The sequence below is a fragment of the Anas acuta genome, chromosome 2, assembly GCF_963932015.1.
Source record: "Anas acuta chromosome 2, bAnaAcu1.1, whole genome shotgun sequence".
In the NCBI taxonomy this organism is placed as follows: Eukaryota; Metazoa; Chordata; class Aves; order Anseriformes; family Anatidae; genus Anas; species Anas acuta.
The window spans coordinates 42183910-42204345 of NC_088980.1; the positions used below are offsets into that span (position 1 = coordinate 42183910).

Below are 20436 nucleotides of genomic sequence, written 5' to 3' on the forward strand. Positions count from 1 at the left end.
CTGGCCAGGCCGAGCTGTTCCAAGTTCAGTCCCAATGCTGATGCTGCACGGGAGCCCGACCTTTCCGCAGTGGTGGCGGGGCCGGCTGGGCTGTGCATCCCGCTTAACTCGCGAGAAATGCTCTGGTTATCTGAAACAAAACACAATGCGATCGAGTTGCCGTCCTGGGTGAGAAGCCGGGAACCTCTGGCTCAGGGTTTCTCGAAGGGGAGAGGTGGATCGAAGATAGGGGAGCAAGAGCAGAGAGGGCGGGCGGCTTCTTTGGATGCAGGGAGCTGGGAAAACCTTGAGGTGGTGCATCGGTGACCTGCCAGGTAGAGGGAGATTAGGGGACTTCAGATGGAGGTGTTTCACAAGAGGAGCAGACAAGGGAGCCTGGTGTTCTGCCACATCACAAAAGGGTTTGAAAGCTGGGTATCCATAGTTACAGCAGGAGAGTTAAAACACGGATTTCAGGGACTCACCTGGTGTAATGTCCTCCTTCTCTTTCAAGAAGAAAGTATCTGGCAGTTCTTAAAGCTGGAACGATGTGCCTGCGTGAATTCCCTGGTGCTCGGAGAACTGCCTTTTTAAAGTTTGCTCTATTTTTCCCTCTTGTTCTAATTTTTCCGGCTGTGGAAAAAAAAATGGCATTGCAATTCTTAGCCATATAAGGGACTTGTTAGTTTCTTTATGTGGTTGGGAATTGTTTCTCCTTTTGGTCTTCAAAGGCTGTTGCTGCCGAGTTTGCTTTAAAGGGAAGGAACTACTTCTTGGTTAGACAAAGGCTCTGGTCCTTATTTCATCTCTCTCGCATCTCTGACCTTTTATTTGGGGACACACATATAAATAAATTCCGCTCGTTGGTAACGTGCAAGTTGATGGATGCTCTTACGAAGGGAGAAGCATAATGGGAAATGCAGTCTTCATTTCTGTTCTCTCATTTTATAGTGATGAATTTGGTTGGGTGCCAGTTGGTAAGCACATGACCTTTTCCCTACATCTTTTGATTCATGGCGAGGGTGTCAGAGCTGCGTTAGCGATCTCTTGTTTCAGCTTTTAACCAACTATGAAATATTAAAAATGAATTAGGTCACTTGGAGCTCAGCTAATATGTCTGCGATTCAGAACGATGATTTCATATTAATGAAGCATAGCACGCCGCTTAAAATACAAAATTCAGGTTTTTGTCAACACACAAACAGCAGGGACGCATCACTTGTGAGTCAGAATATTTTATCTCGAAAGCCCTGTCTACTTAAGAAACAGCAAACAAGATATTCTGCAAAGACAGTGCTATCGGCAGCATTTGTTTCGTGTTCGTTCCAGAAAATCATATCTGCCTTTAAGCCTAATTAGAGCTAAGTTTTTCAGTGTATTTACTTTAAGATCAAAACTGCCGACAAGACTACTTTTCGTATCGGCTGAGATGTGTCTACACAGCTGTTGACGTTCTGCTTAGCTGATACACACAAACCAATAATCTCCCACGTGTAATTGAACTGTATAATATATACTTGCTTCGTGTGCAAACGACACTTCTGAAATTGTTCAGTGAGAGGGAGACTGGCGACGAGATGAGCTGTGAACAAGACAATGAGTAAGGTAAAGAATAGGACCGGTAGCACTTCCAAGTCTCTGCCTGGTTTTGCATTCGTGAAAACTAGCTTTAATACCGCTCTGTACCTGAAAGACATCAGAGAAAAGTCAGAAGCGCTGCAGTCCTTCAGATGTTTGACAAAGCATTCAGGCTGACTTGGTAAGCTGAAAGCTTCACCTAGGCTGTTTTAAGACGGCGTTTGCTGTGTCGAGGTAGGGCTGCACTAAGTACTGTTAAACAATCCTTTGTGAAAACGAGCATAAAGTAGACATATTGCCGTGGCCTTTAGCAAAGCAGCTGAGAGCTTTCTGCCTGGGAGAGCACTCTCCTTGCAGGATTTTGTGTTGGTGCGCTTAGTATCCCTTTGAGGCTTTTGCCTCCTGAAGAAACACGGGGGTTGATCCAAATAACCCCAGTAAAAGAGTTCTTTCCAGTGGTGCTTTTGCAGGGGGTGCCAGCTGGTGGTTCAGGGTGGGCTAATAACGGGTCTGGGCGATGCACGGTGACTCCAGAGTGGCAGCAGGAGTGGTACCTGCTGATCCTACCTGCCTGCTGCTGCCTCATGACTAAGGGTGTGTGGTGTCTTCCTGAGTTTTGGGATTGCTGCTATAGCTCCTGGCTCTTCAAACACCCGGGAGAAAGCTCCAGGCTGCTGCCCCGTCAGGATGCACTTGTTATCTGTGTGATTTAGCAGCCTCGCTGGCCGGTCCGCTTCTGCTTTATATCTCTGCCATTTTACAAAATCACTGTAATTGTATACAGTTGTCCCTGCGCAACGTGTAATTTCCTGTAGTTTGAAAAGCTTTCAGCATAAGATTGTCTAAACTTAATAGCATAAACATTAATTTAGTGCGTTAGATGGGTTATTGGGTGTTTTTAGCATGCATAAGTCTGGCAATAATTGTGCTGGACAGAAGAAATAAGTTTTGTTTCCTTTGCTCTCTGTGCTGCTTTTACTTAAATGGATCCCTGGTGGTGGTAATACTCAGTGTGTAGCAGTCATTTCAATTTTCAGAGAGTTGTATAAACATTAACTAATCTTCACAGCCCGTTCTGAGAGGTGCCTTAAACACCTTATTTGCTCACGTAATGGCTGCATGCAAATAATGGCCTCAGCTTCCAGGAGCCTATACCAGATTACCAAGAGTTTTAGGGTAGACCTGTTTAGTATCCAATGTCCCCTCTTTTCAGGCAGAATCCGGAGGAGATGAATGCTGTTGCTGTGTTATGAGCAAATATTGTGCGTGAGCGGTGTAATAGTGGAGGCAAAGCTGGGAAAACAGAGGAAAAACATTTGCAGAAGTGACATGTTAATCTCTGGTTATCCAGAAGTGCTGAGTGCCCACAGCTCCGACAGATGGAGTGCTCAAAACACTTGAAATCAGACCCAATATGACTCCCAGATGGGGCATCGAGCATTACAGAGCACTTTTTCAAAACCACTTACCTGAAGTGAGAGGCTGTGCCAGGCAGGCTGGATCTCCAGCACACCTGCGCCCTCCTGCTAGGTAGGAGGAAAACTGGGGTAGTGCTGAAGGACTTGCTTCCTTGGAGGAGAAGAGAGAAGCTCTCTGCTGAGTCAGCATGGGGAAGGTTGTCTGGCATCCTGCTGGGGTGCCCAGGTGAAGAGGATGTTTGTGGTGTGTGGCCAGTAGCATGAGGGGCAGATCAGGGCCCAGCCTGCACCATTGCAGAGACTCAAGCTGTGCTTGGCCCAGATTCTTCCAGAAGACATTAAAAAATGTAGCAGACATCTGGACAAGGATGCCAAGGACTGCTTCATCCTGCTGCATAGCGGAGGGAAACTCAAACGGTGCCCACGCACAGCCCCAAGACTCTGTCCTCTGCGGAGCCTCCTGTCAGACACCGATGGGAAGGATATTGCAAACAGTTGTCACAACTTGTAAGGACTGGTCTGGGTTCCAGTCCTTTAGGATAACTGCAATCTACAGCACCCTCTTAATCAGCAAGGGAATGGCAAAGAAGTTATTTACTGATAGGTGTTAGCTAAAGAGTAGTTGATGGATGCAGAGTCATCAGAGCCAACTGGCTTTGGTTTCCTCGTGCCCAGCCTTGTGGGGCTTGCCAGGACTTATTTTAGATTCTCTGTTGTCATTACTCTCCCTCTTCCCTCCCTATTTTGGCTTGTAACACTGTCGTATGTGCTTCCCTCATTGGTGTGTTGGAAATAGTTGTGTATAAAAAAAAAAAAAAGCATATATTTATATCTTTTACATATATATGGCATGTTTGACTTAAAGGTATGTTGTGGGTGGGAGAGAAGTGGATGACATTCCTGATGCTGGTAACTTCTTGTGTCCCAAGGGCTTTGTTTGTCAATAATTATGTGAAAATGCTATAAACAAGGGTGGATTATTGGTGTTTTTAAAGCAGAACAAGGAGCTGTGCCAATGGCCACAAAGATGTAGATTGTGATTTTACAATCTGTGTGGAGGGGATGAAGTATGACTGCCATGCTCCAACAACAGCCTGTGAAGTAGACTGTATTTACGCTTCATCTCTCCTGTTCTTCAGTAAGGGAATAAATTATTAGTTGTTTGTTACTTCTTAATCTTTGGTGGGTGACTTCCTTTCTGTGCCAGTCAGCTATTCTGGGGTAGAGAGATGTGAATTTTATTTCCTTCCTCCTCCTTCCCATTCTCATTTGCTCTCAGAAGAGATTGTCAGGTAAGTTCGTGCCTTCTTTTTAACCAGTCTCAGTGGTAAAGAGGCAATCTGATGCTTAGGTGACAAGGACAGACCTTGAAGAGCCTGAGGTATGAGGTGTGAGTATTGTTAGTGTGAAGTGAATGGAAGGAAAGCCAGCAGTAGTCGTGATTTTCTTCTGTGATCTTTCCTTTTTTCTTTTTTTGTTTCCAAATTTGCCTCTTCACTGTTTCCGTTGTTTTATGGATTTTTTTTCTTGTTTTGTTTTCTCATCCTTCTGGAGGTCCCTTCTGGTTTTCCTTTTGCCCTTCAGCGAGTGCTTGTGTGTATGTCATGGTGCTTGTCCTCCCGTTTGACCATCACATGTTTTTTATAGAACAGATATTTCGGTGGTGTTTCCTAAGCCAGTCGTGCTCTTCCCCTCTTTATTTTTTGATGGTGTTTTATTGTTTGCAGGCTACCTCCGACTGTGCAGTTGTACTGAGCTGAGCTGCATACAAAACCAGGGGAAGAGCTAGTCTTTGCCTGCAGGAGTTTATGAGCAATGTAAATAAGCCGGGCTCACAAAGGCGGGTAGGAGTAGAAGCAGAGGGAAGTGAAGAGCCTGGTAGGAGGCTGTGGTGCGGGCTGTAAAGCCAGGACCAAGTGTTGCGTGGTCACCAGTGTCTAGGGTTTACCTGCCTGCTGTATGCTACTCCATCGCCTTGGGAATGAGTCACTCTGCCTTCCCAGTTCATACTCTGCTACTTCTTTCATTCTCTTTCCTAATGCTCAGGGTTGTGATCACACACCTTTAGTTCAAAACTACCTTTATGCCTCTTCCCCAGGCTTCCTCGGGGCTTTGATCCTTCCATCGCTGCTGTTCGGTGGCCAGCCTGCCATGCTCTGCTGTCTGGCAGATTTCAGGTGTTGGCAGCAGGGTGAGGGAAACAGCAGCGCGGTTCTCTGGAGGTCCCGGTGTCGGTATGCTAGCATTTCAAAAATACAGCCTGCACCGCTCTTGCTGGCTGGCTTCACAGGGGACAAAATGGAGCTGGACAGAAGAGCAAAGCGGCTGAGGTCAGTGAGACAGCAAGCCTTTTCCCAACGGCCGAGAGCTCTGGAAATATCGTGATGTACAATGGCTGGGGGCTCGCGTTCGGTCAGGCTCACAGCGGCTGTTTTCTCATGCTCGCCTCCTGTTTCGCTGGAGCTGTGGCGTTGCAGGGGAGCTGCATCTCCCACCGCTCTTTGGTGCTTTTGAAAAGTAAATACTGTGGGGGAAAGGGTTTACACTTCGGCAAATTGGCTGCTGATAAATGTTAGCCTGAAATTTCAAAGGGGTGGTGCTCCGTACAGTGCATGGGGCCTCCGAGTCAGAAGTGCTGGTCACCTGCAGCTCCTATTAGTTTCAGCTAGAACTGTATGTACTTCACAGTTTTAAAGACCAGGAGCTCCTTCGGGCTTAAATGTTACTTTTTTTTTTTTTTTTTTTTTTTTTTTTTTTTTTAACAGCAGTTACAAGCTGACAGGGAAATCTTCTCTCACTTTTACTGTATTTTTCTTAGGGGAAACAGCACTGAGATAATATATTTTCAAAAGCAAATACCTCCATCTCCTACAGGTAACACTTTGTACTGTTACCAGGATAATGTTAGTGATTTAATTATCTTTATTGTTTGTCTTTGGCAGCTTAGATAAAATAACAGGGATGGACATCGTTTCTTTCCATACAGCTTTTTCACTTCTAAAAATCTTGTAGTATTTGGGATGCTAGGGCTGCCAGAAAATACATGATTATTTCCTTAGATGAGGGAAGATGTGACAGAAGCTTCTCTAGTAGTTAAGTGGGATTTATTTTTGAAACATGCATTTTTAAAAATACTTCTTTGGTCTGGTACCAATTCTCACAGTTTGAGTGGCAGGAATTTAGTATTTCTAGGGGTGTATTAGTTTAAAAGGATCTAAATTTTCAATATTTGTTCATAGGTGTGCCCTTTTTTTTATCTCTCTTGAGATGCCTTTCTAGATTAAAAGGAGAAATTTGTAAATCTAACCCAGATATATCTAAAAGGTTCAAAAGTCAAAGCCTTATGCATTCTTTTGTTTGTCTCTATTTTCTAAAAAGCTTGTGATGTATCTGCCAGCCTCACCAGGGCTCCCAATGCACACATCTTAGACTGCTGATTTTGCCTATGCAGGAAGAAATGAGCAGGGTGCTGCCAAATAGCTGATGCCCACTCATTTTTTCTACACATCCTTTTGCTTCCCCTGCCATTCAGATAGGGCTGGGAAACTGAAGGGAAAGCAGTGAGCGCTGTTTCAGATCTTCTCCATTTCTAATGGCCACGGGAGGTGCAATTTCTACCTCTCTGGAGTTATTTCCAGACCTCTAGTCATGGCAACGTGGTTGGTGGGATAGGAAGTGTTTGCAGAGACAGAAAGGCAGGAGGTGTCTTGCCTTGGCTGGACAGAGAGAGGGCAGCCTGGAAATGCAAGAGGGTGCTCTATCCCAGGAACTTGGAGGAGCATCCCCTTGCACCTTGCATCGCTCTGATGTTTTGTAGCTCTTCACCCAGCCACCCAATTGTCCCCTGTTTAATGCGATGGATCAGGCTTTCCCTTTTTCCCTCTTTAAGCCTTTAGCTGTATCTCAGTGTGAACATCCTTTGCAGAGGAAGCAAAGGGAATCAGGTCTTTTGAACAGCTGGTGAGTAAGTGTGCTAGTGCTTCTTTATTCTGTAGGCTTCAGTTCTTGAGGTAGAGGCTGAGTTATTTGTAGTTTACATTCAACTGATGATCTTTCGCTATTTTTAATTAGACGTGCTTTGAAATCCTGAGTTTTTGTTTTGCTGCTGAGTGCTGCTCTATCTCTTGCTTGCTTACAACATTAATGATGGGGAATATCCAAAGCAGATGTCTTTCCTTTTGGGGAGGAAAAAACAGTGCCTGATTTGTTTAGGTGTATTACTGTTACTTTTCACTGTTGGTAGTAGAAGTGATTTATTGGGCCAAACAGTGCCCTAATGTGGGGAGACTGATAACTGGGAGGCTGCACTTGCTCCGTTTGGGCCCTGTCCTGGCGTGCTCATGGCAGGACTGGTACCCTGTGAGTAGCTGCTGCAGCGCTGCATGTTCAACGAGGAATTATTCAGCAGGAAGAGGACTGGCAGAATTTGGCCTTTAGGAAAGAAATTTCATTTTGGGAGTGTATTACAAACAATAGAGAGTTAAGAGATGAAAAACTGCCGCTACATAGAAAAATAATACTGTTTCAATTTAAGCCTTGGTTTAGTAAGCTTTCCTGGAAAGAAACTTGTTCCTGAGGGCATTTTATCTATTTTTCTCTCTCTCAGGGTTTTATACTGCTGCCCATCACTGCTGTATCTGAATGCTGTCTGTATAAAGATTGATAGCAACTTTGAAGTCCCCCGTGAACTCTGCAGGCTGTACCACATCTTTCTCTATGGAGTGAAAAAATCTTTTGGGTGCTAGTTTTATTTAATTTTGCATTATGCTTGTAAAATAGTCTTTTAAATTATTGTTTTGGGGGACGTTATTAAAAGTCTGTCATTCCATGATTTTACTGAGGTTCTAGGGTATGAGAAAACCATTGTTACAGTTCGAATACATCACCGACTTCTTAAAATGTGTTTTCCTAAATGTCACATCAAGCAGATAAAGGAAAAGCTATCAAACATCTGATGTTACAGAGGTTTTCTTTTTTGTTCAGTGTTATCTAGATTGTTTGAAAAGCGTTCAAATTGTATTTACATTTTTACAGGTGATGGATACCAGTTCTGTATCAGCTCATGAGAACTGTTAGATGCAGTATTTTATCTTTTAAAATGATTCAAGTAAATGTTTAAATTAGTAGATAGGAATAAATTCTTAAAAGTAGCACGATTACAGTGAGGAGATTTACTAACTGGTTTGGATATTCAATTCTGAACCATTTCAGTATTAATCTTGTGTGGCTAATCTATCTATCCAGCTATGTAATCTGCCTGTTTAAATAAAGTACTTAGCTTTTCCCAAATAATTTCAAAGAGAAATAAAAATAACATCATTGTTTTCTCTTTCTTTCCAGTCTGTCAGAGAAATACCTTGATTAGTTTATACTTAGTTTATATGCGTAGGTGTCTCTCTTGGATGTGAACAGTAAGAAATTTTTGAAGAAACTCAAGTTGTAGCATTGACTCCTAGGGTTATTTTGGAAGATAAAACAGTCCTGTAGTCCTCTGTTTACTGTTGGTTTTTCAATCTCACGTGGCTGTGAGCTCCAGGTGTAAGCATTTCCTGCTGCCGATGCTTAGAGTGTGTCCCAGTAGTGTCCCAGTGAATATAGATTTTGCTGGGAACTTGACCAGTGCTGGTGATATCCAGAGAGAATTCTAGGTAAACCACTGAATAATTAAGGCAAGGATTTGAACTAGTTTGTGCATTTAGTGGGCAATTTGTGGAGAAGGAGGAATTTTGCTAGATTTCTGTAGAAAAGGGGAGAGTAGGGAAGATAATCTTGCAGTGAGGTTTTTATTTATTTATTTCCTTGATGGAGTGCCAATATATTTTTAGAAGGGATGCAGTGTAAGAAGAAACCTCAAGAAGTCATCCAGACCATCCTCCTTCCCTCAAAGGTGAAATCAAGTGTATTTACAGTATCTCTACCAGACATTTCCCAGCCAGTGGCTTATATGCTCTGATGAGAGACAAGGAGTTCCTACCTCATGGAGAGAGGCATGGCTGAGGAAGCTACAGAAGCCTTCGCCCTCCAAAGAGGTTCTGCTGCTTCTTCAGGTATCTTATCCAGTGTGTGTGTGGAAAGAGAGAGGAGACAATCTTTTCTTTAGTTCTTTTTTTTTTTTTTTTTTTTTTTTGTATTTCAAGGAGTACCTGTTGCCCTTAGCCCGTAAAGACACTTTGTTCTGAACAGAATATATGGAGGCGAAGGAGCACAGTCAGTGTAGTGGTGACAGCTCCATCTGAAGTGTCTTTACCTATTCTTTTTTACAATATCCTTTTTTTTTTTTTCATCCTACAGCTGCTGTTTTAACTTCACATAATCTTCAAAGGTGTTAAACATGTATTATCACATGTTTAAGTCAGTTTCTACGAGCAGGTTAGCAGGTTCAAGAAGTCAAGTCATATGTTCTTGTTTCAAGAACTAGCTGTGTAGTCGTACCTTACTTTTTACAGTTTAGTACCCATTACAATTGGTGGGTGCTACTGGGTACATGATATTTTTGGAATTCAGGCCATTGAAGTATACCTCAGTTATAAATAACCGTGAGCTAATTAGGTTTTAAAATGATAACAATTTGCAAACGACTCCTCGTCTCTCACTAGTAGAGATACTGGGTCAACTTAGATGAATTCCTCCCTGGCTTGAATTGCCTGCCCGCATCTCAGTACCTTCCCATTGCAAGTTTCTTTTTTGAGGACTGTGAGTCAGCAGGGTTTTCAAGTGGATGAGTCACAGTCCGACTGGCTGAATGACAGTTACCAAGTGGGTGGGTAAAGCAAGGACTTTATTCTGGGAAGGAGTAAATACAGACGGAGGCCAAGTCTAGAGGTGAAGGAGGCCATGGGATGAAAGGCATTAACTGATAGGAAGCACTGAGCCGGCGTTGGACTCTGGCTGCTCTTTGTGGTTGACTGCAGTGAACTTCCTTGCGGCTCCGTCCTATGCACCCGTGGACAGGGAACAGAGGAACGTTGGCTTTGCTGGGAGCCAGCATCCCATCAAGTCGTTAGATTTCTGACCTAAAGAGAAATCAGGCTAGTTTTGTTCAGTGTAAGCCATGAACATCTCTCTGGTGGGGACAGGCAGTACGTATGAAGGGTTCCTGTGCAGTACGGATTAGTGTTCCGACCTCTGAAATTGGAAACAACAGTGGCATATTGTACTGTCTGATGAATATTCTTGTATGGCTTAGAAAAAATAAAAACAACCAAACAAAAACACATAAAAACATCCCGTTCTGGGTAACCCCATTTACTGGTCGGTAGAAACCGGAGCACTGCTCCGAAGCATCCCTTTGTGTGTTTCTGAAGTGTTCCCTCAACTCCTCAAGTTGTAAGGGAATTTGAAATGAGATTTCCCTTGAGGCGTGAGGATTTTTTTATTGCACAGTATTTTGTAGTTCACCAGGAAACCAGAAAATATGACTGTCTATCACTGCCACCAGTGCTAATGCTGACCACATACCCCTGTGTATTAACAGGTAGCGACAAAATCAGAATTCTTGGGATGCAACTAACATTTTTCCCCATGATGGAGCGTGTACTCAGAGTGGAAGAGCTTTTGTTCGGAGACCTTTAGAAGGGATTGAAGAACAGTGGCTTAACAGTAAAGCTGCTCACAACCCTGGCTTTCTTTCCCTTTTTCCTGGTACATTCAGATAGCCCAGTGGAGAGACTGAAGTAAACACTTTAACTGATAGTATCCTGGAGTGTTCAGAAACTGAAGGAGGAAGCTGTGGTCACCAGATTCCAGCTGTCCTGTTTCCTCTCGCAAATGAAAAGGCTTTTATCGGGATAGTGAATATAAATATTTTTCAGTGCAAGCTCAACTCATTCTAAAACTATGTTGGTTACAATGTTTGTGTTCTCTTGACATCTCTGTGATTTTGTATCTAGAAAATGTGAGACACTAAACTGAAGGCTGAAAGGCAATCTGATGTGCCCTCTATAAGAAATACAGAAAGTAAGTTATCCTGCCTGGTAGAACAACGAAATAGCCAGTGGCTGAAACTTGGAGCCGGTAATATTCAAGTTGCAACATGGTGCATGTTTTGGAAAGTAATTGTAATTTACCGCTGGAACAGATTGCTGAGGGATGCAGTAGGCTCCCATATCACTTGGAGTTTTTAAATTGTGTAAAGACACATTGGGTGTCTTTCTCATTTAGCCTCAACTTACTGCATTCAATCTTGGAGTTACTGCGTGATATTCAATGGCTTCTGTTATGCAGAAGGTCAAACTGCATCATCATGATATTCTGCCTGGCCTTAAAATGAGGGTCTGTGAGCTGCGGCTGCTTGCACTGTTTGAGTAACAAATTCAATTGCTGGTGGTAATGGAGGACATGCAGAGCCAAATCCCAAATTGAATCTAAGTGATGGGGAGAGTAGATTTCGTGTGTGTGTGAGAGAGAGAGACAGACAGACACCTGGCTTCCTAGCTTCTGTGTTACATCACCTTTGATTTCCTTGGAGTCATGATCACTTTACCTATACCATGCCTCTTGCTTGGCCCACTGCATCTCAAGGGTTCCCAATGGCATTAATCACAGACTGAACAGGTAAAAGGAGGGAGGATTCAAGACAGATTAACTAAGAGAACAATATGTTGGGAAGCATGACTTTAAGTGCCCTCGACTTTGGGGCCTTATAGCTTTTCTGACTCTTTGGCATATAAATTGCATCAATTTAGAGCCCCTCATACATCAATAGATTGGGTAGAACAAGTTCTAAGGGAATCTGAGCAAGCATAAGTGGGTATAAATTACATTACCTTACAGATTGCTTCTGAATTTGGCCCAGATTCTTTCCTTTATTTTCATTATGTCAACTTCGTGCATTGGCATTATGGTCTTTTCAACAACTGGCCTGACAGCTAATGAGTTCTTTCTACCGACAGTAAATCAGCCAAGTCAGAAAATGCTGCTCAGTGTAAATACTTCTCTTTATGTTCAGAGTATTTCGAATCTCATTAAATTTAGAACAGTGTGTTAGTAGAAATGTGTATAGAGAAGTACTGTAAAAAGCGGTAATTATTCATAAGCCACCTGGATTCTTCTTTTCTCCCCAGCTAACAATGTTCTGAGTCTTGGGGAGAATTAGGCGGGGGCTAGACAATGTGGTAATGCTGAAATATAAACTGTTGTGTTGAAAACAATTAAGTCCAAATGGTTTTAGGAAGTTTTTCAATTTATGCTTTTTGTACTCCCCAAAATTCCTGCAACAAGTATGGTTGAAAGAAAAAATTAAGAAATAAACTGGTAACAGTTCCATTCTTGGAGAGCTCAAACAAAGGAAACTTTAACTGTAGTTCATTAGGAAACAGAATAGAGTTTTCCTTTTAGCATTGAATAGAAGAAAAATTGTATTTTTATGTTAATTAAGTTACAGTAGAACTTGCTTTAGGAATAAATTACGTATGTGCTATGTAACTTACTTTATCTCTGTGTTCAGAGTATATTGCTAAAATGCTAAGTCCTACCCCAGATTGCAAGGTTGATAAATATTTCTGTGCTACCTCATTATTTTTTAGAGAATTTTTCTGGTATTGGCACTTCAGCGTTTAAGAAGTCCCGGGGTAAGCAGAGTGAGGAATTCCTGAATGATTTCTCCTGCCTCTTACCCTGTTGTATGAACTGAAGCAAAAGTCACTATTTGGTGTTTTCCTTTTCTGATCTGAGATCAGTAAGAAGCCAGTAGAATCTCATGAAAAATGTTCAAATTTGCAGTTGATGTCTTTTTTTTAATATTCTCAGGTGGTGGGAGCTATATAAATGCAAACTACCCATATTATTTCCTATCATATAAGATTTTCTATCATGCTTCTCCTCTAGAATCCCTGTGTTGTCTTGAATGATGAAATTGCAAATGTTCCATAAATGTCAGTGCAATTTATTATCATCTTTCATTCAGAGCATTACAAAATGATTTGCAGATGCAGGTGTTGCTAATGATTTTCAGCCACCCTCCTTAAAGATTGGCAAACGTAATTGTCCCTGTTTCTATAACAAGGATGAAACTCGTTACCTAAAATGAAAAGACCAGTTTTAAAGGTGAGTCTGGGTTGCCACTACATCATCTTGTGGTTCTTTTCATACTTTCTTGTACTTTTTCAGTTATTTTTGCCTAGTGGAATCCATTAACTGCAAAGGAGCTGGAAAACTGTTCTATGTACAGAAGGATGCTTTAGATGAAAAGGAAGGGATAACAGAGAAAAATGTGCTCTTGGCAGGCCTAAAAAAAGTATGTTGTAGTATTTTAATATGGGCATTGCGGTTCTTTGTCATCTAAACACTATTAAACCTGTGTTTACTCTTAAGTCTACTTACAGCAAAGTCTATAGTATTTTATGGGTTACCTTGATTCTCAAAAGGCTTTAGTTAATAGACGTCATATATGACCCATTGTGGACAGTTTGAAGGGGTTGTGTGTGGGGAAAAAAATTGGCATGTCTCAGGTACTCCTTTGCCAAGCTTCCTGGTGAGGAATTCTTGAAGAAATCAAAGCCATAAATGGAAGCATGCTGGAGGCACTAAATGCTTGAAAATACGTCCATAGGTGTGACCACTCTTTGGTGAGGACATTGGGTCAAGGATCCTAGTAACGGGAAGGGCTCATTCAGTAGAGAAAAGGACAAGATTCCTTCTCTCTGCAGGCCTGAGCAGGTGTAGTTGGTCTTCATAGCACAGAGATGCACAAATTTAAGTGAATCCTCTTTGGTGGTACTGTGTTTGTAAAAAAAAAAAAAAAAAAATTTGCAGCCGTGTGCCAATGGAGTAAGTCAAGTGGGATGCCTAATGTGACCAATGACAAATGGATTTTAGTGCAGATGTGGCTGTGAGATGTTGTTGTTTTTTTTTAAAGCAAAGCTGTATGTATTTTGCTCTTGGCAGCTCTCTGAAGGTTCCCCAGTTCACTTTTTATTTGATTTTGATTAAAATCGATGTTTCTGCCAGCTGTAGTGATCCTGTGAGTGAGATATCCAAGTTTGATTCCTGGATTTGATCTCCTACTGGGTTGTGCAGTGCAGGAGGTCTGTGCTTCCGTCTAGGAGGAAGGCAGAGCTTCAGATCTTCATGTGACAGCCTTCTTTGGGCTGGGGTGGCACCAATGGGCCCACAGGAGGTGCTTTATAGCACTGATGGGCTGTGGATGATATGCACCAGATAGGCATCCCCATCAACCTAAACTTCCTAAACACGGATCAGATGTGGGCAGTGCAAACCTCCCATCCCTCCCTGATAGTCTTATCTAACGTTCATCTGGAAAAACTAAGCCTTGTGGAGAAAAGGTTCCTTTTTGTCTCATCTTCACGTAGACCGTTGAGTTTGTCCAGAGGCTGAGCACAAGGGGTGCCAGATAGGCCTTCTCTCCTGGTGGTGGGGTGAGGATGGCAGCTTGTGAAGTTTGCAGTTGTTGCCATGGTGTTAGGCCTGCATCCGAACGGCACGCCGCTCCTGAAGTATGTTCTCTGTTAAAAAAGCTGAGGCAGGCTTAATGTCTTAGATAAACTATCCAAAGATTGGTGAAGTAATTAGCAAATGTGCCCTGTCAGACCAACTAATTTGTTTAATCTTGAATGGGCAATGTTTATAGATATTTAAATCATCTTAAGAAGTGGCTGTCCAGAGTTGTGGCGGGATCATGATCTACGCAGTACTGCAGACAAACAGATCCACTTTCTGCCTTCACTGCGGCACCACCAAGCTCTGTAGAAAGCCAGTGCAGTCCTACCATGCTAACATTTCATGATTATTTAATTCAGTCCTAGTGCTAGAGGTGATTCTGTCCTTGCTGGCAGCTGCTCCTTTCACAGTGTAGACACTTGCTTTTGTGTGGCTACCAGGTGGATCAGGGAGTAGGTCAGGCTGAAAGCTAATGTGGTTGTTTGATTTTTCCCTTTCCCTCCTTCTCTTTGTTGCTGGGCTCCTGGATCCAGCTCAGCATGAAGCCAAGCAGGCGCTGGCACCCAAAAGGCAGTGGGGACCTCCAGCCAAGGGACGTAGTGAGGGCAGGACTCCCCCGTCAGATGGCTCACGCTGTGGGCAGCTTAAATCGGTAACAGAACTACAACCTGAGTTTACACGCCTGTTTGGGTAAACTGAGTAGTTTGCTGATTTCTGGCAGGAGTTGTGTTTGGGTTCTCTAGGGTGTGGGGACAAAAATGTCAGAAGCTTCACTATAGTGACTGAGTTGTCCAGCTTCCTGTGCAGTTCTTTGCCAAATTAAACAGAGCCAGAAATCTCAGCACCGGCAGCTGGAGGGAGTTAATCCCACCCAGATCCAGATTAGCCATGGCACATTCTTGTAACCATAGGCATGAAAGCTTAGTGTAGACAGCTGTTCTGATAAACCGATCTGGGAATCCTGCCCTCATAGGAATGTTTGATGCATATTGGTCAGAGAAGTGGTTTGCGAAGTTACTGTGGGACGAACTGGTAGCCTGGATGGTAATTGCATGTTATTCTCATTTCTGGTGATGGAAATACCACATGGTTACCAAAAATGACATGAAGTTTTCCTTCAAAAACTCAATGAATTCATGGCTCTACCTGGCTTTCATAGATGCGATGCTGTTACTGATCTCTGCCTGTTGTAAGGATGTGATGTCTGTTTTCTCATACGCCTAGAGTCCTGCCACAGAGAGGCAACAGGTGCAGAGATGGATGGCTTGCTTCCTACCCCAAGCAATATTCCTTTTGCAAAGAGAACTTTCTTCCCTACTCATTTTGTACTTGTGGCTTATGTTAGTTAGCATCGCTTTCGATTGTGCTGGGTGAATACTTGGTGGAAGGGGAAAGCAGGGATGGTTGAAAATCAGAAGAATGTGGTAATTTCTGGAAAAAAAAAACACACAACATTTGACTAAGTGAATGGAGGTAAAACCTTAAGACTACTTGAAGCCTCGAAAGTTGGTCTGCTTGGGTAGCTCCGTTGGTTGAGCACTAGCATTTAACTCTTAACAGATGGGAGTTTGAGCACTGTTTTTGAGGGTGGGTGTGAAGGGGAAACCTGGTTTTGCCACAGGGTATTAGGGATGCTAGAAGTTCACCTGGGTTCAAAATAAGAAAGGGATGTGTGTGCAATGAAATTACTCAAAGGATGCTGAACTTGGAGAAATGGCCTCCAAAAGACTGTCTGTGATGTGCCAGACCCTCAAATTAGTGAAGGCTAGGAGTCTGCTGGAGGATAGTATCTCTGTTTCCTCTGTTCTTATGCTCTTCTCTTAGTATCTGCTTCCAGTTGTTGTCAAAGACAGAATTTGAGTCTAGATAGACTTGTGCTGTGATCCAGCATAGCCATTGTTTTGACTTCAAGGGAGAATATTTTTAGAAGTAGAAGAGTCCACAAGGTAGAGTATTGGCCTGGAAGGAAATCCATTATTCTGGGCTCTACCATTAGTGTTCTGTTCAAACTGGGACAAGTTATTTCATCTGTTTGACTCTCCTGTCTTTTCCTGGCATGCATCCTTTATCCATATTGCTGTTTCAGTTGTCAGTTCTGTCAGTCGAGGACTTTCTTAGGACATGTTTGCACAGTTGCGAGCAAGGTAACACATTTCAAGGACTTATCTCTGCACTGCTGGAAGTTCTGGCTCTCAGCTGAAATTTGGTAGCTGACTGTGAATGCTTTAATTTCATTGTGGATGTAAATTAAAGCAGGTTAAATTGAACTATCCCGAAGCATTGCCACAAAAGTGTTTTATACTAATTTTGCAATTGTAATAGGTCATGAGTACCCATGTACTAGGTAAGAAGGGCTGGTGTCCCAGGGTGTACAAAGTTGAGCTTCCCATTGTGTGTGTGTCCTCCATGCAGCGTGTTGCTTGAAGGAACTCTCGTCCATTTTATGCCACTACTCACTGTTCTAGTAAAAATGACGATAAATCTCAATAGCAAAATGATTCTGCTCAGATGTTCAACCTCTCTTGCTCCCTTGATTAAGGAAAGATTTAATGCTTTAATTTGAGACATCTTTTGTTAAAGAATAGAAGGCTTTGATACTCATGTTTATAAATGGGCGCACTTCCTGAGCGGATTGGAAAACATTCTTTGGTGGTGAAGGATGTTGAAAGTACAGGCACTGATATTTTGTCCCCTACCCCCATTTTGCTGAGGAGGGTACCCAGCTTGTTCTCCTTTTATTTTATATTTTTTCTCGAGGTGATAAAAGTTAAGTGCCTATTCTACAGCAGAGAAAGAACATTTACTACATAAAGTATTGGTCTTCTAACTACAGTTTGCCATTATGATTTTATCAGCACTATAGAGTGTCACTAATATGACCCAGAGCTTAAACATGTTACTGTCACTAATGTGTTTTTTTCTAAAACTATTACTGTCAGGCTGCTACTGCAAGTCCAATTCCACATTCTAGAGTCCTCTCTGAGAATAGCTAGGCTTGGCTTAAAATCCTCTTGGCACACAAAGAGATGTAGTTTTGAGCTCTGTAGGGTGCAATCAGAGCTGAGGAACACCGTTCTCCAAGAGCAGCACGTAATGAGTACTGAGTTTCAATCTGCCTTCTCTTCAAAACCAACATGAGCATCCTTGGCTTGGTCAAAACTCAAAGATAAGAATTTTCGAGGTTCTTGAAAGTAAGGGTGAGATTACTACAATTTGGAAGATCTGGAGACCATTATGGCTTGAGCAGAAGGAAAGCTTTCAGTTGCTTCACAAAAAACCCAGGCCATTAATGCCTCTCTCTTTAGAAGGTGAAACCTGCCCGTCCTTATCCCATTGTGCAAGGCAAGTTGATTGCTACACGAGTAACAAGCCATAACCTTCCTCAAGTGCTTTTGAGAGTCTAGCACTGGTCTACACTCCATAAATTGGAAGGCTGTGAATCCTGGCTGGCCCTGCAAAAAAAAAAGTGTATTGTGGGCTCTTTGTGATCTTTCCCACTTCGCACACCTTTACAGAACCAGACACAATCCAGCCCATTATCTATACGTGAGAGCTTTCACTATTATAGACTTGTAAAAGTTTCTATTAGCAATTCTGATTTGGAAAGGACAAGTGGAGACTGAATGAATGGCAAATGCAACCTGGATATAACTCTTTGATCCAAGAACCCAATTAAATTTGTGGTTTTAAAGTGCATGTGACTCCCAAGTCCGGCTCTAATACTAGATTTATATTATTTCCTGGAATGAAAGTCACTGCAGACAATTTCCAGAGGAGCATAATAATGATCCAGTGAAAAATGAATCCAGCTTTTGATTTTATTTTTTTCCCCAACAGAAATAAGATAGAGAACCAATTTAGTTTTATATTGGCTATTCTTTTAATGCTCAGTAACTTTCTTACCACCAGTGACTTTTTTTTTTCCTCAATATCTTCTTTATTAGTACTGCTGTTGCTACGCCGTGTTAGTGTGCATTTGCCTTGAGATGGCTAATGCTTTAGTACTATTACATTTTTGGTGAGAAAGAAATAGACTATTAATTGAAGGAAAACCTTACTTATCAAACATCACATTCATAAGCCCGTTTTTCTTGAATAATTGGTGTTCCTGTGAGCCATGTGTTTCTCTTTTGCATCATGTTCTTTGCCTAAAATGCTGCTTCAACCTGATCAGGTAAGATGAAAGAAGGAATTTTAGATAACAGCAACTGTGAACGTTCTGTGGCTGAAAACAGCCTTTGTGCTTCTGAATTTATTATTAGAGACACTTCAAACTGTAGGTTTTGGGCTAGCAAGACCATATTTGTGTCTCATTCCTAGTTGTATCACGGGACAGCATTTGTATCCTGAGGAGACCGTTATTTAATTCTGCTGCTTCTTGGGGTTAGTGGCACCTCTTGCTCTTAATGACTTCTAAGAAAGAGAGTTGAGATGTGCTGAAGATGAAGGTAAGTGTCATTGTCCTCCTCTTCACTCTACTCTTTGCTGTGGAGCTTGGTAGGGTAGTGTGGGGTTTTTCATCTGTAAAGTGATATACATGAGAGCTTTGGGGGAAAACTAAGTTAGTCTTAGCGAGAAAATCACTTTAAATTCTGTTTTCCTTGGAAAGACATAAAGGTGGTGTGAGAAGTCTTGCTTCTTTGGAATTGAGATTTTTTTTTTCCCCTCCTATTTTTGCTGACCATCTCTTAAATTTCCTGGAGCACTGGCTGCCTGTAACTTCTATCAAAATGAAATTTTTGTCCAGTAAAGCTATACTCTGCAAATAAGCAAGAATCAGAAGTGCAGATCTGTTCCCTCGCTGTGATCTGTGGACATGAATGAAGCTGTTTTTCAGCTACCTGAAGTTGGAGAAAAGCAACTCATTCAACATCCACCTTCAAAGTCCACACAACTGGGGAATAAGCAGAGTAAAGCTCTGTCTGAGGTGCATCTAGGTAAGTTTCAAAAGCAGGTGCATCTTCGTATTTCCTTTTTAGTTTGAGTATGAATTGCAGCTTTGTTTTCAGCCTTTGGGTGATACCATTTGAATGCTTTCCAAGGTAAAGCTAATGTAGTTGGGAAACAGAACCATATTCACTTTTACTTCTTCCTGGACTCTTTTTTTTTTTTTTTTTTTCCCCCACTTATTTGAGCTCTGTCCAGAGACAGAGCTGAAGGAAATGTATGCAGTAATGTAGTTCCTGGATTATACTGGATTTGTGAAAACCATGGGCACAGGGGGATTAATGCTGTCAAGAGCAAGTTTCAGCTCAGATGAATGTTAACCAAAGATGAAAATCACCATAAAGAAAAAGAACTGTTGCCTCAATCAAAAAAAAAAAAAAACACAACACAAATCAAACGAAGCAAAACAAGCCACTCTTTTTTGCAGACTTTGGGAAAGCCCTTCTTGCACAATCTTCTTTTTTTCAGCAAAGCAAAAAGATATCCATTAATTCCTGTACTTTTTCCCCATTTCACGTTGGAAGATACCTTAGCTGTGATGAAGGTAATCTTTATGCTTTCTCTGCTATTTGGACTGAATATGGAACATAACTTTGTGGTCAGCGTGATCTTCATTTCTGATCCTGAGAGGAGATGTGCTTGTGTATGTTCAAAATTAGAGAGCAAACCACCCATCCACTTGAAGTTAGTGGTTCACTGAGATCTCAGAACAATGATTTTTCTGTGAGTGCCCAGCTTGCACCAAATGTGATGCTGATTTCCTAGGTAAACAGGATGGTACATAGATTATTGTATCAGTATCACCCAATAGCAGGAGAACTCAGCACAGTGGGGGCTTAACCCCTAAATCTTTCTCCTCTTTATTTTTTTCTTCTTTCACTCAAATACGGTTTTGTAGCTGACCACTTTGCACCTTGAGAGACTAGTAATGTACCCTGTGGCCTCTCCTCAGATTGAGATTCATTTTTCAATACTGGGCTGTAACTCTTCATCTGGTTTTGTCAGACTTTCTAAAGAACTGCGTTATGATGTTGATTGTCGTTTAGAGATGAAGTTTCTATCTGGATGACATATCCCTGGTTATGATGTGTTGAGCTTGCAGAGCTGGTCTGCTGCA

General features: G+C 42.1%; 1 protein-coding gene across 14 annotated transcripts in view; it reads left to right on the top strand.

Annotated features, from left to right (window-relative positions):
* Positions 1 to 20436, top strand: part of RBMS3 (RNA binding motif single stranded interacting protein 3) — a 697130-nt gene that overhangs the window by 264454 nt on the left and 412240 nt on the right. The window lies entirely within an intron of this gene.